This window comes from Balaenoptera ricei, chromosome 6 (genome assembly GCF_028023285.1).
Source record: "Balaenoptera ricei isolate mBalRic1 chromosome 6, mBalRic1.hap2, whole genome shotgun sequence".
NCBI lineage: Eukaryota > Metazoa > Chordata > Mammalia > Artiodactyla > Balaenopteridae > Balaenoptera > Balaenoptera ricei.
In genome coordinates, this window is record NC_082644.1 from 90285342 (window position 1) to 90308365 (window position 23024).

General features: G+C 42.2%; 1 long non-coding RNA gene across 1 annotated transcript in view; it reads right to left on the reverse strand.

The window, feature by feature from the left end:
* Window positions 1-225: 225 nt before the first annotated feature.
* The window catches only part of LOC132367217 (uncharacterized), a 567682-nt gene continuing 544883 nt past the window's right edge, over window positions 226-23024 (reverse strand). Inside the window, exon 9 of the long non-coding RNA XR_009503727.1 lies at window positions 226-336. This is a non-coding gene — a long non-coding RNA (uncharacterized LOC132367217). The remainder of the gene's footprint in view (window positions 337-23024) is intronic.

Genomic DNA, 23024 nt, shown 5'->3' on the forward strand with positions numbered 1-23024 from the left:
GAAATTTCTATTTGGTCTCTGACTCTGCTTGGATACCTCCTGGGATGGGGAGCATTGCTCTTGGGGAATCCCTGCCTTCTTTGGGTTACTCTATAGACGTCAATTAGCTCTGTTTACAGGTGTGATGCATTTAAACTGCTTTCCAGTTGCAGGGAACAGGAAGCTGTCCCCTATTCAACTACAATAATGTAGGCTGCCAGAGAACAGGACACAAATGATCATTTGGAGGATAATTCAGCAAATAACTCAATGACATACTCACAGGTGAAGGACTCAGGCTCTAGACTCTCCGCTTACCCAGTTCCTGGGGGGTCCAGTCCAGCTGAAGATAAGGTCCTGAGGATGAGGTAGAACCCAGTTAATTCAGACACGTTTTATAGACAAGGCCTCAAAAATCCCAAAGGAACCTTTGAAGTCACTCTTTTCCTGGGTTCACGAGGACTCATAAACAATACCATCCATCCCTGGTTATTCATGCTCATTAAACGTCAGAATAAAGAGCTTAGAGCTCAGGAGGGGCTCCGTCCCCATTACTCCAGGGCCGCTTAGCTGCATTTATAATGAGAAGGCCCTGGGGTGTTTAATAAACTACCCGATTTGCCTAATAAAGTCCTCCCACGGTCCTGCTGTTACCAGCTTCATGTCGCACATTCTTGTGCTATTGGGATGGTGCCAGAACGTATTTAAATATCCCATTGTGTCTATTTCATTTTTATTTAAAGGAAATGAATTTCAAGGTTTAAAGCATATTTTCTAATGTAAATGTACCTATGCACCTAGGTGTGAGGAGCCAGAAGTAAGGGAAGGATTACAGCATAGGAACTGTATTAGGCATTCATAGCTCATCTAACTGGAGATCCTGTTCTCCTGTGAACTGTGGTTTGAGAGACGGTGGATACTCATTGTTAGGAAGTACATATTTGTATAAAGCTGAATTTTTATTTAGTGCTTAATAGATTTAATTTTACCTTAATGATATATTTTATTTCTTTTTTTTGGTATAAATTTATTTTACTTATTTATTTTTGGCTGCGGTGGGTCTTCGTTGCTCTGTGCGGGCTTTCTCTAGTTGCGGTGAGCGGGGGCTACTCTTCGTTGAGGTGCGCGGACTTCTCATTGCGGTGGCTTCTCTTGTTGCGGAGCACGGGCTCTAGGCGTGCGGGCTTCAGTAGTTGTGGCTCGCAGGCTCAATAGTTGTGGCTCGCAGGCTCTAGAGCACAGGCTCAGTAGTTGTGGCGCACGGGCTTAGTTGCTCCGTGGCATGTGGGATCTTCCCGGACCAGGGCTCAAACCCGTGTCCCCTGCATTGGCAGGCGGATTCTTAACCACTACGCCACCAGGGAAGCCCCAATGATATATTTTAAATGGACTCCTAGAAGGTTTGGATTGGACCTTAGAACTTAATTTGACCAATTCCTCCTGTTACAGATGAAAAAAATGAGGCCCAGAGAGGTTAAAGGTTTTTCCCCAAATCACACAGGTAGTAATAAGTGTAGGGCTGGGATTCAAATCTAGGTTTTAAAAATTCAGATGGTATTGGTTCAAAACTCACCCCACGTGCCGTGAGGTAAGCTTCTTTAGCAGTCTCTCTGGCATAAAAGGGAAGTGTGAATGTTTCCTCATCCTCTAGCTCCAAGATCCTGTTTATTTGGAATGAGCCTGGTGGATCAACTTGCCTGCTCACAGCTGCTGTCCCTTTGCATGCCACACTGAAGAGGAACCACAACCCCCTCTCCTTAACCTCCCCTCACGTGCACACACGGCATCTACATATGTACAGCAGGCTTTATATGAGACTTGAGGAAAGAGGTTTGTGTCGAGAAAACCATGTTGCTCATTTCCCCTTCTTTTTAGAGCACCCTTCTGTAGGATTCATCCCAGAAATTCCCCCACTTCAAAACACTGAATAACGCAGCTCATCAATTCCCTTTCACTCAGGACTGTGTTTTGTTGCAACAGAGACCTGTAAAACAATGCCTTAAATAAGGTTTATGATTTTTCTCTCATGTAAAAGAAGTCTGGAGGTAGGCATTCTAGGGCTGGTAAGGTAGTGCCACAATCTCATCAATGTCCTAACCTCCTCTCATCTTTCCATTTTGCCATCCTTAGCACAAGCCTACTGTCCTCAAGCAAGATCACCTCAGGACTGCAAAATGACTGCTGCAGCACAAGTCATTACATCCATGTTTCAGGTAGAGGAAGAGGGAAGGCCAATAAGGGGCTTGCCAACAGAGTCAGTGCCCCCTTTTCAGGGAGCATTCCCAGAAGTCTCATACTATAGTTATTCTTTCATTCAATTGGCCAGAAGTTACTCTCATGGGCACTCTTCTCTGGAGGGGAGCCTGAGAAATCTAATTTTTCAGTTGGCACATTGCTACCTCCAACAAAATCAGGGCCCTGTGTAAGTAAGAAGAGAAGAATAAATTTTGGGTAGGCAACCAGAATGTCTGCCACAACCCCCAACTCAGGTCTGGACCTATCTTTGCATCCCAGTGACTCATTATTCTATTAAACCTAAGAAGCCATCACAAGGCTGAAGGGAGGGAGCTGGAGTAAAAGAAATGGCTGAATCTTTCATCTGCTGTCTCCACTGACAGTCTCTGAAAGTGGATGGCAACAAAGAGATTTATTTGCCCAGTGATATGAAATTTACCACCCTCCTTAGAAGGCAGAAGCGGTTACAGTTGCCTTTTATTTTCCTATTGCTACACCCAAGGATTGTTGTGAGAATCAAAAGACAGATATGAGACAGCATGTTATAAACTATAAAACACTATTCAGCAACAGAAATGATCGTTTATCATTATTATGAGTGTTGTCACGTCTTCTAAAGCCGTGTGCTCGGCTGAAGAAAAGGATTTTCTGAGAGAGAGCAAGAGTGAGAGCCAAAGAGGAAAGGAGAGAAAGAGTGAGGGGGAGAGGGGAAGGGAGAAGGGAAATGGGGAGAGAGAAGAGTGGAGGCCCCTTTTCTATCAAAGGCAGAACAAAAATATATTGACATAATTGAATCCTATGTCTGACCCAAACACATATACAGCTACCTGGGAGACAGCATCAAAGTTCTTTGCTCAGGGTTCTCTGATTATTTAAAAAATATCTCCCTCATTTTTAAGCAATATATGTATACTGAAGACTATGTGAACCATATGAAAAGGCACAAGGAAGTTTTTCTTAAAAACCTGCTTTATTGATATATAATTGACATATCATAAACTGTGCACATTTCAAGTGTGTAATTTTATATATTTTGACATAAGTATACACCCATGAATCCATCACTACCATCAACATAATGAATACATCCATCACCCCCAAAAGTTTCCTCACACTCCCTCCCTCCTGCCCCTTCCTGGCCAACCCCCTTCCTGCCAGGAATCAACCGATCTGCTTTCTGCCACTCTAGATTCCTTTGCATTTTCTTGAATTTTATACAAATGGAATATAAAATTCCATAAAAACATGTACGATGTATGTGCTCTTTTTTGTTTAGCTTCATTCACTTGGTATAATAATATAAAAACAAAAAAAAAAACAAAAAAATGCCAACAAACCTCACAACTTACAGAGAAGTATAATTAATGACATAACACAGATCCACTAGGACTGAGAAGTTAATTAGCCATATTCGCTTCAGCTCTTCTCGTTTTTTTTTTAAGGGTTTAATTAATTAATTAATTAATTAATTAATTTTTGGCTGTGTTGGGTCTTCATTCCTGTGCAAGGGCCTTCTCCAGTTGTGGCGAGCAGGGGCCACCCTTCATCACAGTGCGCGGGCCTCTCACTATCGCGGCCTCTCTTGTTGTGGAGCACAGGCTCCAGACGCGCAGGCAGATCCGCGGCATGTGGGATCTTCTCGGATCAGGGCTCGAACCCGTGTCCCCTGCATTGGCAGGCAGACTCCCAACCACTGCGCCACCAGGGAAGCCCTCTCCTCGTTTTTTTAATGTGATTTATACAAGAAAAAAATTGTAAAAATTTGCATAATTCAATGAATAATTATAAAGCAAACCCCTGTGGGCAACAAATGAACCCTGTAAGCACCTTGTTATCTTCTGTGTCCCCTCCCTGACAGCTATGTCTTCCCCCCCAATTCCAGGTCATCACTATCCCCACTTTTGGGAGACTCACTTTCTTGCTTGCTTTTCTGGTTTTATGACCTAGGTATCCGTCCCAGTATGGTAGAGTTGAGCCACCTGTTTGTGAACTTTATATGAATGAAATCATACTGTTTGTCTTCTTCTGTGACTTGTATTTTTTACCGTTACGTTTAGGAGATTAGCCATGTTGTGTCACGTGTCTGTGGTTTGTTCATTTTAATGGCTGTATTCAATTTTATGAATATACTGCAGCGTGGCATGGCCCACACTAGAAAGAAACGTTTTAAATGTGATCATCACTGTTTGGCCTGTGTTGGCACCCAAGCCTTGTACCCATCAGGCAGTCGTCACAGGACAGAAACAAGTGAAACACCCCAACTCCTGCTGCCACTCCCCTGACCCCACCCTGTGTCCATAGAAAGTTAACCCATTAATATTCACATATGCAAATCATAAATATTTACAACAATATCTTCTGTCCTGACATAGTATTCTTTCTGAAGAAGCAAAGCACAAAGCAGCTTCTAAAAAAAAAATCATGAACTTTATGTAATTTCATTAGTCAGCCCAGGCTAATAAAAAAGTACCACAGACTGGGTGGCTTAAACAACAGAAATGTATTTTTTCTCATAGACCTGGAGGTTGGAAGTCCAGGATCAAGGAGTCAGTAGGTTTGGTTTCCACTGAAGCTTCTCTCTGGCTTACAAAGGGCTGCCTTCTCCCTGTTTCCTCACGTTTCCTTCTCCTCTGTCTTCTCATTGTATTCCCTCTGTCCATCTCTGTTTCCTAATCTTCTCTTTAAAGACCCCAGTCAGATTAGATTAGGACCCATCCCAATGGCCACAGTTTACCTTAATCACCTGTTTCAAGGCCCTGTTTCCAAATATGGTCATGGTCTGAGGTACTAGGGGTTAGGACTTCAAAACATGAATTTTGGGGGAGGCACGATTCAGCCCATAGCAGTTGTGTTGATCTTAATACAGCTAGTTATATTCTCCGTGGGAGAAAGAAAAACAAGGATGAGGTCAGACACTCTCCTTCTACAGCCTGCTCTTCCCCTTGCACTCTTTTCCTCAGGCCTTCAATCCAGAACGTCCTAGCTCACTGCTCCTAAATGATGCTCTCACTATAAATTACATAGGAAACATAAGACATCAAAACCTAGTTTTACGTTCCTTTGTGTATAAGAAATAGTAAGAGTCACTGAAGTCGGTGCTTGCAGTCTGAGACTTTTCTAAAAAGGGTTCAGTGCATTATTCAAGTTGAAAAATAATAATTTGGACCTTAGCCTGTCTCCAGCAGATGGACGATGCTGCCCGTCCCCTGCCCTTTCTTTTTTTTTTCATCATTAGTGTATAGGAATGCAAGAGATTTCTGTGCATTAATTTTGTATCCTGCAACTTTACCATATTCATTAATTAGCTCTAGCAGTTTTCTGGTGGCAGTTTTAGGATTCTCTATGTATAGTATCATGTCATCCGCAAACAGTGACAGTTTTACTTCTTCTTTTCCAATTTGTATTCCTTTTATTTCTTTTTCTTCTCTGATTGCCGTGGCTAGGACTTCCAAAACTATGTTGAATAATAGTGGTGAGAGTGGACATCCTTGTCTCGTTCCTGATCTTAGAGGAAATGCTTTCAGTTTTTCACCATTGAGAATGATGTTTGCTGTGGGTTTGTCATATATGGCCTTTATTATGTTGAGGTGGGTTCCCTCTATGCCCACTTTCTGGGGACTTTTTATCAGAAATGGGTGTTGAATTTTGTCAAAAGCTTTTTCTGCATCTATTGAGATGATCATATGGTTTTTATTCTTCAATTTGTTAATATGGTGTATCACATTGATTGATTTGCGTATATTGAAGAATCCTTGCATCCCTGGGATAAATCCCACTTGATCGTGGTGTATGATCCTTTTAATGTGTTGTTGGATTCTGTTTGCTAGTATTTTGTTGAGGATTTTTGCATCTATATTCATCAGTGATATTGGTCTGTAATTTTCTTTTTTTGTAGTGTCTTTGTCTGGTTTTGGTATCAGGGTGATGGTGGCCTCATAGAATGAGTTTGGGAGTGTTCCTTCCTCTGCAATTTTTTGGAAGAGTTTGAGAAGGATGGGTGTTAGCTCTTCTCTAAATGTTTGATAGAATTCACCTGTGAAGCCATCTGGTCCTGGACTTTTGTTTGTTGGAAGATTTTTAATCACAGTTTCAATTTCATTACTTGTGATTGGTCTGTTCATATTTTCTATTTCTTCCTGGTTCAGTCTTGGAAGGTTATACCTTTCTAAGAATTTGTCCATTTCTTCCAGGTTGTCCATTTTATTGGCATAAAGTTGCTTGTAGTAGTCTCTTAGGATGCTTTATATTTCTGCAGTGTCTGTTGTAACTTCTCCTTTTTCATTTCTGATTTTATTGATTTGAGTCCTCTCCCTCTTTTTCTTGATGAGTCTGGCTAATGGCTTATCAATTTTGTTTATCTTCTCAAAGAACCAGCTTTTAGTTTTATTGATCTTTGCTATTGTTTTCTTTGTTTCTATTTCATTTATTTCTGCTCTGATCTTTATGATTTCTTTCCTTCTGCTAACTTTGGGTTTTGTTTGTTCTTCTTTCTCTAGTTTCTTTAGGTGTAAGGTTAGATTGTTTACTTGAGCTTTTTCTTGTTTCTTTAGGTAGGCTTGTATAGCTATAAACTTCCCTCTTAGAACTGCTTTTGCTGCATCCCATAGGTTTTGGGTCGTCGTGTTTTCATTGTCATTTGTCTCTAGGTATTTTTTGATTTCCTCTTTGATTTCTTCAGTGATCTCTTGGTTATTTAGTAACGTATTGTTTAGCCTCCATGTGTTTGTCCTTTTTACGTTTTTTTCCCTGTAATTCATTTCTAATCTCATAGCGTTGTGGTCAGAAAAGATGCTTGATATGATTTCAATTTTCTTAAATTTACTGAGGCTTGATTTGTGACCCAAGATGTGATCTATCTTGGAGAATGTTCCGTGCGCATTTGAGAAGAACGTGTAATCTGCTGTTTTTGGATGGAATGTCCTATATATATCAATTAAATCTATCTGGTCTATTGTGTCATTTAAAGCTTCTGTTTCCTTATTTATTTTCATTTTGGATGATCTGTCCATTGGTGTAAGTGAGGTGTTAAAGTCCCCCACTATTATTGTGTTACTGTCGATTTCCTCTTTTATAGCTGTTAGCAGTTGCCTTATGTATTGAGGTGCTCCTATGTTGGGTGCATATATATTTATAATTGTTATATCTTCTTCTTGGATTGATCCCTGGATCATTATGTAGTGTCCTTCCTTGTCTCTTGTAACATTCTTTATTTTAAAGTCTATTTTATCTGATATGAGTATAGCTACTCCAGCTTTCTTTTGATTTCCATTTGCATGGAATATCTTTTTCCATCCCCTCACTTTCAGTCTGTATGTGTCCCTAGGTCTAAAGTGGGTCTCTTGTAGGCAGCATATATATGGGTCTTGTTTTTGTATCCATTCAGCCAGTCTATGTCTTTTGGTTGGGGCATTTAATCCATTCACGTTTAAGGTAATAATCGATATGTATGTTCCTATGACCATTTTCTTAATTGTTTTGGGTTTGTTTTTGTAGGTCCTTTTCTTCTCTTGTGTTTCCCACTTAGAGAAGTTCCTTTAGCATTTGTTGTAGAGCTGGTTTGGTGGTGCTGAATTCTCTTAGCTTTTGCTTGTCTGTAAAGCTTTTGATTTCTCCATCAAATCTAAATGAGATCCTTGCCGGGTAGAGTAATCTTGGTTGTAGGTTCTTCCCTTTCATCACTTTAAGTATATCATGCCACTCCCTTCTGGCTTGCAGAGTTTCTGCTGAGAAATCAGCTGTTAACCTTATGGGAGTTCCCTTGTATGTTATTTGTCATTTTTCCCTTGCTGCTTTCAATAATTTTTCTTTGTCTTTAATTTTTGCCACTTTGATTACTATGTGTCTCGGCGTGTTTCTCCTTGGGTTTATCCTGTATGGGACTCTCTGCGCTTCCTGGACTTGGGTGGCTATTTCCTTTCCCATGTTAGGGAAGTTTTCGACTATAATCTCTTCAAATATTTTCTCTGGTCCTTTCTCTCTCTCTTCTCCTTCTGGGACCCCTATAATGCGAATGTTGTTGCGTTTAATGTTGTCCCAGAGGTCTCTTAGGCTGTCTTCATTTCTTTTCATTCTTTTTTCTTTAGTCTGTTCCGCAGCAGTGAATTCCATCATTCTGTCTTCCAGGTCACTTATCCGTTCTTCTGCCTCAGTTATTCTGCTATTGATTCCTTCTAGTGTAGTTTTCATTTCAGTTATTGTATTGGTCATCTCTGTTTGTTTGTTCTTTAATTCTTCTAGGTCTTTGTTAATCATTTCTTGCATCTTCTCAATCTTTGCCTCCATTCTTATTCCAAGGTCCTGGATCATCTTCACTATCATCATTCTGAATTCTTTTTCTGGAAGGTTGCCTATCTCCACTTCATTTAGTTGTTTTTCTGGGGTTTTTTCTTGTTCCTTCATCTGGTACATAGCCCTCTGCCTTTTCATCTTCTCTATCTTTCTGTAACTGTGGTTTTTGGTCCACAGGCTGCAGGATTATAGTTTTTCTTGCTTCTGTTGTCTGCCCTCTTGTGGTTGAGGCTATCTAAGAGGATTGATGGGAGGCTCTGGTGGTGGGTAGAGCTGACTCCCCTGCCCTTTCTTAAGAAGTTCCCTTTATTCTGTGATACCCTAAGTGTCTGCTGGCATGGTGGTTTACAAGCACCTTCTCACGTGGTGAATAATTAGGTCCTAATCACCACCCAGTGAAGTAGAGAAATCATTTGAATCCCTGTTGTACAGATGAGATAACTGGAGCATAAAGAATGTGGGATTTTCAAGGTCACACGGCAAGAAAGGCACAAAGCCAGTTTCCATTTCTCAGTCTAGGTAATATGAATTCCACAGTCCCATGTTGCCTTCTCTCCCCAAAGTGGCGGTCCATCCACCAATTTTTTGTTTCAATTGGGGTGCAGTGGTGCTAGTCATTGGGAGGGGGAACAGCTGAAAACACTATGATGACTCAGGGCAGTCAATAAGAAAATGGACTTTCTCGGTGAGGCAGAGATGGGGAAGTAGTCATCTTCTTTCTTCTGATAGTAGGGTGTACGTTTTGTTTTTCAATCAGCATGCTCACTAGATCCTTCTTACTCTTTGCCTTTCATGCTTTTAAAGCTTACCCACAAGCATTTTTTTCATTCCATCTGTATTTAGTAGTGGTTGTTCTACTACAAAGAAGACTTTCCTCTCTTCTCCATCTATTTGTGTACTCTTTTACTAATTTATATCACTATAGTCTCATGGATTCTTATTTTATTCAATGAGTTTTTGTTTTATTCCATGGGTTTCGATGACCAGACTGTGCTTGTTCAGTGGGAACCCCTTCATTCTGGCTCCTGGGTCCTCTTGACATGTTCCCATAAGTCCATGAGCCTATCCTTACTTGGCACAAAAAGGTGTTCCACATTTTTCTCGTATTTTCACTGCCCCAGCCTTAAACTCACTGTATTTTGAGAATTGGTGGATACCACCCAATGTTAAAAGTTGAAGTCTTGAACCACTGTAGGAGCCAGTGGAAACAGTGATTTCTCCTCAAATTATGACCCTTCTTGACCTTCAGATGAAAGGATTAAGAGAATGATTGCCCCCATGTGCTTGTAATTCATCCCAAGGATAAACAAATCTACTGTCTTAAGATTCTCATGATTTCCATTTCATGGAAGAGAATTTCAAACTGAGCCTCAGACGACACTAGGTGGGAAACAGGAGTTCAAATCTGTGGGATGGGGTAACAGGAGATCAATACGGAACGGACTGCCACCCTTACTAACGGTGACCCTGACCCACACAAGCCTGTCCTCCCAAGGAGCCTGCAAAGCCGGCGGCAGAGCAGTAAGCCTCAGGGTACAGAGGACCATGTCACTCTGAACTCCCAGATGGTGAAAGGTGAGCCTCTGTCCTGGGGACACGGGGGTGGGCGGGGTGGCCTCTCTACACTCACAGGTGCAGCCAGAGCCGACTCTAAGATAAGACAGGTTTGATCATGGCTCCTTTTCTTTTCCATTAAAAATAATTTCAATTATGAAAGACGTTAAGCTTACAGAAAGTTATAGATAAAAATGTCATAAGCACCAATGTACCCATCACTAGATGGAAGAAACGTTAACATTAGCCTTAGATCCTTTTAGAAAGAAAGTAAAACTACAGATAAAGTTGAAACCCCATTGCCCTCCCTCTCTCTCCAGAGGTAACTCTCAAGTTAGTACGCAGCTTCTCGGTGCTCAATATTACTTTGTTTTCACGTGGGTAAACACCAATATATAGTATTGTCTTGTGTACTTAAAACATTTCATAAGCAGTATTGTTACCCACGCTATGCAGCCAAGGCTCCAGGAGCGGAAACTGTTTTTTTTTTTCAATCATACAGGTTAGTTGTTTTTTATCAACAGGAAGCCACGAAGGCCAGAGACAAAACCAGACTGAACCAGCTAGGTCCAAGATGGCGGGCAAAGTAGGCTAAAGGTCACTGCTTTCCTTGCCTTGATTTAGCTCTGTGTTTCCATACCAACCCCTGAGAGCTGAAAGGTACTTACCCTGATTTATCTCTGTGTTTGTTTCAGAAGTACCTGGTGTTTGGCAGAGATGCTTCGCGGGCTGTACTTTGAGAGATACACAGTGGTCAACCATCCCAAACCAGCTCTGACCACGACGGGGACACGCCTGCGCAGATGAAACCAGGGGGCTGTCCCAGCATTACCTTTGCTTCATTACCTTGCTAACATCTCCGCCCAAAGCGGGGATTTGTTCTCTGCTAGGCACAATTTGTTCCACGTGCAAAGGAGCGTGGAAGACTGCACATGACCTGGCTGCCCCTGGAAATCGCCACCCCTTTTCTAGAGCCCTGATGACCCTCTGCCTCGTAACCCTAAAATTCCCTTACTCCCCTCTCTTTGGGGAGAAGGTGCTTTTAGAGCTTGAGCTTCCCTTCTCCATTCTCTGGCCTTTGAGTAAAAGCCTGTTTTGCTTGCACCAAACTCAATTTCATTATTGGGAGCTCGAAACTGAGTGGGAAAGAACTCCCTGTCTGATAGGGGGTTGGGGGAAGGGAGAGCTTAGGTTCAGCTAGGGCACCAAGAGGGGGGGTCTCACGTCTAATTCAGTAACATCACCATACTGCTTGTATCCGTTTTCAACTGGCTTTTAATTTTCACCTAACAGCGAGATTTATTGATATTAATAATGTAGATTTAGTTCATTCATTTTATCTGTTAAGATAGTATTTTGTTGTATGACATTTCTATAATGATATATGATATTACTCTTAATAGTCCTAATGCTTTGTATATTGGATTTTCTTTGAAGATAATAAACTCACCTGGAATAATGACAGTTTTGTTTCTTACTTTATATCCCTAAATCTCTTATTTCTATTTTTAGTATAATGTTGGCTAGGAGTTCAAGTGGGGATTATTTTCTTGTTGTTTTTCTGATTTAAAAGAGATTTTAAGGTTTGCATTTAGGTATGATGCTTGTGGTAGGTTTTTGGTAGTTACCTTTTTACCAGGTTAAGGAACCTACCTCCTAGTACTATTTTGCCCAAGGTGTTTTTTCCCAAAGTCCATTCATGACTGACTTCATTATGTTTCTTTTTCTGAACCTATTGACATGATTATATAATTTTCTCCTTCTAATTTCCCAATTTAGTAAATTACATCAGTAGATTTCCTAATGTTAAAGTATTCTATATTTTTAAGGAAAAGATAAGATAGAGGACCGTCCTCTATTTGATCATGATGTATTTCTTTTTATACATTGCTCAATTAAGTTTGCTATCCTGTCTGTCTGCTATCTGTCTATGTATCTATTTAAAAATTTCTTGTATTTGGGTACATGTTTGAAGTGGGGGGCCTGTACATATTTCCCCCCTGTCTGGTTTGTTATCTAGACTATATTGGCTTCATAAAATAAGTTGAGGAGTTTCATCTTTATTTACTGTCTGGAAGAATTTATATATAATTGGAATTATCTGTTCTATGAAAGTTTAGAGGATCCACCTGGAGAGCCATCTGTAACGTATAATTTTTTTGTGGGAAAATTGAAAAACTATTAATTCAAGTTCTTATTTTGTTATAAAAACAATTGGGTTTTCCATTTCTTCTCAAGTTAGTAATGGCAAATATGGTACTTTACATTGGGGTAGACAAACTATGGCCTGTGAGCCAAATGCAGCAGCTTTTTGTTTTTGTAAATAAAGTTTTATTGGAACACAGCCATGCAATTCATTCATATATTGTCTATGGCTGATTAGGCTGTGCTCACCTAATCAATCCCCAGTACCTATTCTCTATCTCCTTGAATCTCAGAGCTTTTCTATTCTCAGTATAGATGAAGAGTTTAAGAATTGAATTTTCAACTCACTTCATCCAACCATTTACTCATCCATCCATCCTTCCATTCAGTGTCTATTTACTGGGTGTCTACATTCTCAACATTATTCTAAAGCACTAGGGATATAGCAATGAACAAACAAGTCCATGCCCTCATGAGGCTTACATTCAAAGATGGAGACTCAGACAATAGACAAATAAGATAGTACATATACAATATGCCTGGTGTATTTGGGAGAAAAGTAGAGAGAAAGCCTTTAGCTACCATTTCCATTTCTGTAACATTCTTTGGTCTATTCAAGTTCTTTTTGTATCAATATTGCATTTTCCATATTTTACAATTTATCAGTTTAATGTAGGTTTTCAAATTTATTACTGTGGAGGGTTTCATTCTTCTATTTTCAACTTTTTGTACCATTGTCTTTTGTAGATAACATACTGTTGGATTTTATTTTTTTAAAGTGCAGTCTGACTCTTTTTCTCTTCTAATTGGGACAGTTAGCCCATTTATATTTATTTTATATATTTAAACTTAGTTGCCATCTTTTTTCATATTTTCCTTTTATATGTCTTCTTTTATTTCTTTTTATTCTTGCTTCACTGGATGTATTGAATTTTCTTCTGCTGGTTTAAAAGTTATACTCTATTTTGTGCATCTGATGATTGCTTTAAACTTAAGACTAATATATATTTAAAAAATTTCCCCTATTAATCTGTTAAACTTGTCAATATTTATGTCTTTCCCCTAAAAAGACAAATACTCTAGTCTGCTCTCATGTCCTTCAGTTTCTTCCCCACCCCCTTCCTATGCCATCATTATATGAAAATGATTTTTCTTTCTTTTTCAATCATGCTAGATTTTTTTTATTACCTTCCTAGATTTATGTCTCTAAAATTTTGAGTACTTTTTCCAAAATTATTTTCAATGTGTGGTAACCCTTTTGGTACCTTGTATGCCTGAGAATGTTTTTTACTACCCCTCATATGTTAATGCCAATTTTTGGATATAAAGTTCTACCTTCCAGATTATTTTCTTTCAATTAAAAAAAAATTACTTTCATCTTCTTGTATCCAACACTTCTTTTGCAAAGACTAATGCTTCTCTGTAGATAATCTACTCTTTCTTTAGGTATTTCTCTGCTTTGTCTAGGTAGGTATTCTCTACCCTTGGAAGTCTTTTCAAATTTTACCTTTGTCTTTGGGACAATTAAAAAAAATATTACTACAATCTAAGTATGGGTTTTCATTCTCTGTCTACTTTCAATGTGATGTCTTTCATCTTTCCTTGATTCTAGAAAATTAATGTCCATTTATTTGTTCAAATATTTTCACCTTTCTATTTTTGTTTTCCTTGCTCGTTAGAACTCCTATTATTTGGATGTTGAAAATTTTACATCTAATCTCTTTATTTCTTAGATTTTTTTTCTTTTGTGTTTCTTTAAAAAAAATTTTTTTCTGTTGCCATCTGGAAGAATTCCTCATTTTGATCTTTCAGTTCACTAATATATTCTTCAGCTAAATCTGTCCTATCATTTATCTGCATTTATCTGATCTAATGTGAATATTTCCGCCTGGTTTTAAAATGATTTGTTGTCCTTGTCTCATTATCCAAATATTTATTATGTTTATTTTAAATTCTTGGTCTATTCTTCTGTTTCATATAGTCCACAGTGTTCCATTTGCCATTTTTATTGTAATTTTGTTCTGTAGTCTTTCTTTTCAGATGTCTATTTTTTTTTCCCAGTGAGCTCATGCTACTCTGGTAATGTATATTGGGGGATTTCCAACAGAGAGTTCTAGTCTCCATCTGTCCCTGTGAATATAAAGTGTGGGTTGTGGATAGTGTAACCACAGGGCCACTATTGATCACACCTGATTGCTAACTCCTCATAAGGCAACCCTTTGGTTCAGGGTTTCAACTTTAAACCTTTCAGGACAAGATGCAACACAGTATCTTGGATTGGATCTTGGAAAAGAATAAGGACAATAATGGAAAAAGCCTGGCAAAATCTGAATGTAGTTTTGTTAATAGTGATGTACCCATGTTAATTGTACTGCAGTTATGTAAGACATTAACATGAGTAGAAACTGGGTGAAGGGAGTACAAGAAACTTTTCTGCAAGTCTAACATTATTGTACTATTGCTGAAACTTTTCTGCAAATCTAACATTATTCCAAAATAAAAGATTTTTATAAATATTTTTGATAATAAGTGAGCTGGACACTCATGATATGTGTAATTATCTATAGGTGTATTTCACTTTAAATGAAACATTTAAAAAGTGTAAAACACACACACACACACACACTCATACCCCTTAAAAACCCTTTCAGTCGAAGCACCAGTGGGCAGACAAAACCACCCTTGGTTGTAATCCTCCGGCTTTGAGGTTCTGAGAGGGGAGGGTTGGAAGAGTGAAAGCTCAAGGCAAGCTGGTCCATCTTCACATGAAGTTGTCCCACAGTTCACTGATGCTCTTCTTATTTTCAAAAGTTCTATTTTCTCAAGTTCAGTAATCTTTTTTTCTGCACTGTCTAATCCACTGTTAATCCAATCGGTGTATTTTAAAATCTCAGACATAGTTTTCATCTCTAGAAGTCTTATTTGGGTCCCAGGAAAGTCACTGTGGAGAGGCTGCCTGCTTAGGGACTACATTCCCAGTCCCCTTTATAGGTGGACATGCGGCTTAGAGGCAGGCCACAGAATGTGAGTGCCAATGATGTTCACCTCCCACACGGGCTAATGCACATGCTTCTCCCCTTCCAGTTGGTTGGAATGGAGACCCCTGGAGTCAGTAGGTGACAATGGCAGAGCCTGCAATATCTGGGAACTAGCCCACCTAACTAGGGCATGAACAATTTTTGCTATCATGGTGGTGAAACTACAACGTTATGTTAAGAACATTTTCAGTAATAAAGTGACTTGATCATTTGGTAAATTGACCTTTGACAATCCAATTTCCAGCAAATTCTTCCTTGAGGGTATATATATATATATGAATAACTTTGGCTTGCTTCCTTTGGAAAGACCAAGTGGTGTTTTGAGTAGAATAACACACCAGTTTTAGCTAAGAGCTGATTTTACTCAAAGATTTGCATATTTTATAGATTTTTTTTTACCCTGTGGTTAGATGAGGAAGGACTTGCCTCCATTCTTTTCCTTCCATTCACAGGACGCCAAGCCCCCTCTCATGCTCCCCCTACTGTTACAAGGAAGACAACTTAAGAGGAAGAAACCAAGGGAACTAGAGAGAGGGAGAGAGAGAGATGGAAATCACAGAGGAAACTCACTCAATGTTGTCAAACCTAGACTAACGTAGATGAGAAAGACTCAAGGGGAAAAGGAAAGAACATTTTGCCCCATCCGTGTGTGTGTGCGTGTGCATACTTGATTGCTGAATTACTAAAACATGTCCAGTAATGTCCTGTCCTTCTTAATGTTAGAGGCATAACAATGGACTTATAGGTCTAACTCCCTTATTTTATAGATGGACAAGCTGAGACCCATATAGACACAGGCCTGCTCGAGGTCACTGTTCATAAGTTGCAGACTTGGGATTTCCCAAATTCACTTGATTCAGGCTTCACAGAGGCCCCCTCCCACTCCTCATGCCCAAATGCACATTCAAGCTACGGAACTTGCCTCTCTGTGGGCTGGTGAAAACCACAGGGTGAGCCTTCAGGGAGATAAGGTCCCCATCATCACTATGCTGGCACCCAAACAGACTGCACAGCGCAGGGAGAATGACATGGCAGAGAGGAGCTTCCCACACAGGGCCCCCACCAGTGCCTCCTTGTTTCGTTTTTCAGGGGAATCCCTCCTGTCTTCAGCTGGTGGCCCTGGGAGGCAAAGGTCTTGAGTCACTCTGGCAGCAGCACTGGGCTGGTGACCACAGAGGGTGACCACAGGTCTGGGGAGCTGGGGCTGTCTGGAAGGCAGTTTCTCTTTTAGTGTCTCTCTAGAGGTAGTCCTGCCTGCCCTTCCCAGGCTCCTCCCAGTCTGATTGCTCTCAGCCATGCTGTGACCCTGTCTTCCCTGGAGCCCACGGAGTGGCATGCAAATGTTCCAGGACATTCAGGAACCTCTCCAGCCCACTGAGGCTACCTCTGTGTGTCTCACATGTTGGGGGCACTTTCGCTATTTCCAGAGAACACCAGTTGCTTTCGTACGTCTGTGCTTTAGTACAAGATGTCTCTTCTGTTTAGACTTTTCTCTCCAACCTGGACTGCTTAGAACACTCCCTTCTCATTCTTTTATTTTTTATAGTTATTTATCTTTAAAAATTGGGTAAAATATACATAACATAAAGTTTAACATTTTAACCACTTTTTTTTTTTTTAGTGACGGTTCGGTGGCATTAAGAACATTCACATGGTTGTGCAACCATCACCACCATCCATCTCCAGAACTGAAACTCTGCATCACTTAATAATTCCCCATTCCTTCCCCCAGCCCCTGGCAACCACTGTTCTACTTTCTGTCTCTATGAATTTGACTACTTTAGGTAACTCATAGGGGTGGAATCATACAGTGTTTGTCCTTTTGTGACTGACATTGCACCTAGCATAATGTCTTCAAGATTCATCCATGCTATTGCATGTGTCAGAATTTCCTTCTTTTTTAAGGCTGAATAGTATTCCATTGTATGTATACATCACATTTTGTTTATCCATTCATCTGTTGATGGACACTGGGTTGATTCCATCTTTTGGCTATTGAGACATGATCTGTGGCCTAACATATGGTCTGTCCTGGAGAATATCCCATGTGCACTCAAGAAGAATGTATATGCCGCTGTTGTTGGGCAGAGTGTTCTGAGTTATGTCTGTTAGATCTAGTTGGTTTATTCAGTTGTTCCAGTCCTCTAGTTCCTTACTTGTCTTCTGTCTGGTTATTCTATCCATTCCATCGAGAGTGGGGTATTGAAGTCTCCAACTTTTATTGTAGAATTGTCTATTTCTCCCTTCAATTCTTTGTCAGTTTTTGCCTCATACACCTTGATGGTCTGTTATTGGGTGTGTAAATGTTCCTCCTCATTCTTAAGCCTCTATCCAAACACTCCCTCCTTGGGTACCCTCACCCCTGCCTCCCCCCCAGGGGCAGGGTCACTCTCCTCTGTGCTCTCACCATAACATGGATACACCTCTGTGTCCCACATTCTGCTATCCTGAGTAATTTACATGTTTCTTGTCCCATTTAGTTTGTCTTGGAGGACATAGAGTTTTGTCTTCTTTATGTTTGCATCTTCAGAATCTGGCACAGTAGGTGCCCAGTGAATGTTTGTTGAACGGACATTTGTCATTGAATGCAATTGTTGTGTCATCCATGTTCTTCCTGGGATAAAAATAACTGTAGTCAGAAATTCTCAATACACCATTGCTTTTTGTATTAGTAACGTATAGCCTCCAAGGTGCTTGTTCTTCTCCTTCGTTTGATCCTTACCCCAACCCTATAAGGGAGGTAGGGCGGGGTTTACAGCTCCACTTTACAGGTAAGAAAACTGAGACTCAGAGACTCAGGCTGAGTGTCTTGCTAGAGGTCAAGATGGTAAGAGGCAGAGCTAGGACTTGAGCCCAGGTTAGTGTGGCTTCTGACCAGGACTCCTTTCTCTGTGCCCACTGCCCTGGTGGGCTTGGCTCTTTGTGGCTGCCCTGGGTGGGATCACAGCCTCTGTGTGTGGAGGCTGAGCCTCTTTTCTCTTGGGGAATTTGAAGTTTGCCTTTGGATGTGTTACGAGGAGTTCTGAGCGTCTCTGAGAGACACCTCTTGAGATTATTTTAGAGATAGTGAATGCTGAGTATCTTGCTCGCTGAGGCACAGCGGGGAGCTGAGGCTCCAATCTGGGCTTCCCTGACTCCAAGTATGATGCGCTTGCCATTTGATTTAATGTACCCTGGGCAGTCTTAGGATAGTCAAGAAGCTTTTTCATGTTTTGAGCTAAAATAGGTCCTGTGTGTCCACCCTCCCACTCTTGCCTCTGGAGGCCTTCAGAGTGAATCTGTTCTCTCTGCTCCTAACACCCTTCCAGGGATGTGCATGTGTTTCCCTGAGTTTTTTTCCTCAGGCTGTATGGCACCAGTGCCTTCAACTTCCTCCACTGCTTTTCTAGAGACCTCCCTCTCCAGGCCACCTCCCTCCCTCCAGTTTGTCTATTGGCTGGGTCTGAGTCACAGGGAGAGCACACCCATAACAGGGCATCGCTGGGCTGGCAGGGAGAAAGACTGCAGAGGCTCTAACTGCAGCTTCCTCAAATGGACAGGCAGCTGGCTGTCAGGCAGAGAGCGGGGGCGGGGGCAGGGGAGGAGAGGCAAAGAGAGCCCTGGCATGTGTGATGGAACAAAAATAGAGGGGCTGGGGTTACTGTGGGGCAAGCTTCTTCCCAGCACATGTTCGCAGGGAGACTCTGGTTCAGGTGAGCCCACCAGGTCCTGTGCTGGTTGTAGGGTGATCCCCCCGGGGGGGAGCGCTGGATGCTCCCAGGCTGCTCTGCTTCAGTGGTCGGAGCAGAGTTCCGAATGATGTTTAGCAGAGAGTCTGTATTGTGGTCCTTGAGACCTTGGGCACCTGGAATTCTGTTTACAGCTCCCTTCCCTTCTGTTCCCGGGATGCTCTAGAGATGGCTGGCTTTACTGGTCCATTGACTGGACGTGACAGTGAGGGGATAACAAGGACAAGGGATGACTAGAGAGGGTCCAATGAAGGCCTCTTGGTTAATTTTCAAGTAAATGATGATAATAATTACACTTACCTTATAGGATTGCTGAACATATTAAAAAAGGCAATGCATATATATGCTTTGTGCAATCCCAACTCTGTACAGGGCAACTACACTTAGTACTCACCCCGTGAGGGCACCTGTGGCTCTTAGCAATGTTTCCCTCATGACCCTTTGGGGGCCAGAGTGAGATCTGTCACCTCCACGCTCTGAAAGCATTTGTGGGTTGAGAATTGGACTGAACAGCAGGGCTGGATTTCAGTCCTGGCTGTAAGTTGCTGTGTGACCCAGGGAAAACTCCTTCCCCTCTCTGGGCCTCTGTTTTCTTTCCTGTTCCATGAAGGACTTGGGCTAGAAGATCTTTGAGGTCCTTTGGCCCACAGAAGCTGGGGGATCTGGGCCATGGGCCAGGGTGCTACTTTCTGATGCTCTGGACTCTTTCTTTAGGGAAAGGAACCTCTCTCCTCTCTACCCTTTGCCGAGCTGGTCTGCTGGTTTCCTAGACAGGCCTGGCAATGCTGGACACGGGTCTGGAATGGGCGTTCTGAGGTCAAGACTGTTCCCCTTGCATGAGGGCAGGCGCCAGGACCAGTACCCCCTTGCTGCGTTGCCCGACAACACCCCCAGGAAAGGGGTGCTGCCTGGATTGCTTTCAGTGTCCTTGCCCCACCTGCCCCAGACCACCCAAGCCATGTCCTCAAGTCACAGGGAGAGTTTAGCATGTCTTGCTGTGACACATGGACAGAGGGCAGTAAAACCCAAGCCCTCCTGGTGGGCAGGTGATCTTCATAGAGCTAGCCAGGCCTGACTCAGAGCCTCAGCCTGCCACCCTCCAACCAGCTGTTCCCTGGGCCACCACACAGAAATCACGCCATGGGGGATGGCATCGGGCTGCAGGAAAGCGTGTCCCTGGCTCGGGGGCCAAGGAGAGGAATGCAATATCAGCCTGGCACCAACTGGCCCGAAAGAACAGCTGACTCTGTGTAGGGAAAGCTGAGATGAAGTCCCAAGTTCAAGACTGGCCGGTAGCCCCAGGACAGGGATGGCTGATAGTCTGACCAACTGCCAAGGAGAGAGCTGCACCAGACCCTCTGAGGCCAAGCTCCTAATTCCACCCTCCACTTGATGGTGTGTGACCTTCACTTGATTCCTGCCCCCCTCTTCAGACCTTGGCTTCCCCCTCTGGGCTGAATATGAAGGTCTTAAGAGAACAGATTTTGCGGTGTCTTTACTTAAAATCTGGGGACCCTGTTCCTCCAGCCTTTAGCGGAAATGCTACTACGAAGGGTGAGTGTCTGACATGTCATTATGTGCTGCCTGGGACATTCTCCCTCTGCACCGAGCCTTCCCTTTCCTTACCACGTCCTAATCTGAGCTGGTACCTATTCTCCTGTTTTCTAGAAGGAATACTACCTTAATTCTAGATTATAGGGAATGACAATCTAGACATTTCAGCGTCTAGTTGAAGAGGTTTGGGCTGACCAAGGAGGTTTTATTTCTAGTGCCAGGTCTCCCTGTGAGGTCTTGAGCAACTCTCTTCCCTGTCTGGGCCTCAGTTTCCTTCTTTGTAGTGGGAGGTGTTTGAGCCAGGTGATCCCAAGACTTCTTTCCAGTTTTGCCTCAGGGTCTCTAATTTCCCCTTGGAAATTTAACCTTTTTTTTTTCCTGTTTGTCTCAAATGGATTAAATGACTGAGAAGCAAAACAACTTGGCTATAAACCGTCTCAGAAGGACAAGGAGACCTCTCACCCTATTGTGGAGAGCAGTTAGAGAAATGCAGCCCCACTCCGGTTGGTAAAAAGAGATGGGGTGCTTACCGTTCATATCTCACCCACGGTGGAGGGTTTGCAAAAGTAATCACACACAGACACATCAGGGGAGGCTGGAGAATGTTTGTCCCTGAAGGAAAGTCAGGCAGGAAAGTATGCTTGGCACCAGGCCTTGCTGGGATTATCTTCATCACAGAGCCATAATCTGTTTTCCACAGACCTCAGGATTGTATAAGGGGATTCCAGAAGCTTCACGTGAGCAGTGAGTACCCAGTATCCTGGGGCTGCCTGCCAGTAAGGCGACCTCCCTCAGTGTCTGCTGCCACCACCTGCTGATCGGGAGCTGGCTGCTGCCTGGGGCCCTCGTGAGAGACTTGTCGGGAGGCTGGTGTTCACCTCTCGGGCATTTGCGAGCCTTCGCTGTGGAGCTGTCAGCATGCCTGTGTCAAATGGCTTCACCTGCTTGTGCCAGTGGAAGGGCCACACTCCAGGTGGCCCTCCTGGCCCTCCTGTCACCCTGCTCTGTGGCCGATACAGCTACCCCAGCCATATCACTCATCCGCGCTGCTGACAGCCTGCGTGCAACTTTGCCCAGCTGGGTCTCTAGATTGCTGCTGGAGGGAAGCTTATGCTTCTGCTGCTAATGAGCTGGGCTTTGAACAATGAGCAGAATAGGAGGAAGAGCTTTCCCGATGCAAAATTGCATGGGAAGAGCCATAGCAAATTTGGGTAATACAAAGTAAACCAGTTTGCCTAGACTAGATCAAAGGTCCCATATGACTGCCCACAGACCTGTGATGATTAGTGAAGAAGGGTCATCATTCATAGCAATGGGGAAAATTAAGTCCACAGAATGAATTTTGTAAAACTAATGTAGCTTGTGGAATTCTTCTTTATTTTTAGAGATATCCTTGCTGCTTTTTAATGTTAAAATGTTTTTTCCTTATAAAAGGATGGTGATATTAGATGGTAGTTGGTTTTTAAAAATGTACCTATCTGATAATCCTATGTTAATCCTCTGTGATTAAAAAAATTGTTTTCATTGATCTGTGAATTCCAAAATCTAGGAACCGGTGTACTCTCAGAGGACTTGGATAGAGGGCGGTGGGAGACAGGGCAGAAGTGGTAGGCAAGGGCCTGGGGTGGGACACCCTCATCTATAAGCAGCAGGGGACCATGTGTATTTCATCCACTGTGGAATCCTCAGCATCTAGCACATGGGTCAGTAAACATTTTCTGTAAAGGGCCTGGTAGTGAATATTTGAGGTGTTTTGGGCCATACTCCCTCTGTTACAGCTACTTGACTCTGTCTTCTTAGCACAAAAGCTGCCATAGACAATATGTAAATGAGTGAGTGGGGCTGTGTTCCAATAAAATTTTATTTACAAAACCAGTTGGTGGGCCTGATTTGGTCCAGGGGTTTTAATTGGCTAACCCCAATCTCTGCTAGATTGATAAGAATACTTATCCCGTTCGGTAAGTATTTATTGAATTGATGTAAATTGTTTCTAGAGGGCAAAGAGGAGACATTGGAAGGGTCTGAGGTAGGATGTGTAAGGACCACTGCAGTAGACTGTGTAAGGTGGATGGGGGAGCATGGGGTAGAGCCATTGTGCTCGGTAAGGAGCAGTTACAATATCCCAGGCCTGGAGTTGGGAGGGCTCAGCTTGGAGCAGTGCAGTTGAGAGGGAGTGAAGATGGGAGAGTAGCTTAGCTGATATTTAAAGGGAGGAGGAAAAGCCATGAATGGCTGGAATTTAAAGTCCCAATTCCTTAAACTCTGCTTTTTATGCCCCAAATCATGCTTCTACAAGACAGAGCTCTAGTCTATCTGAAAAAGCCTGGCTCTTTCAAACCAGAATCTTGGCTTTTAAGACTCTTCTTGCTATGAATGTCAAAAGCCAAGAATTTGATTCTTTGCTTTCCCTTTACATTTCAGCTATGCCGGATTTGTTCTGAGGCAGTAAGTCCTGAATGTCTTAGCCTCCTGATTTTGTTTTAATGGGAGAAGCGCTGTGCAT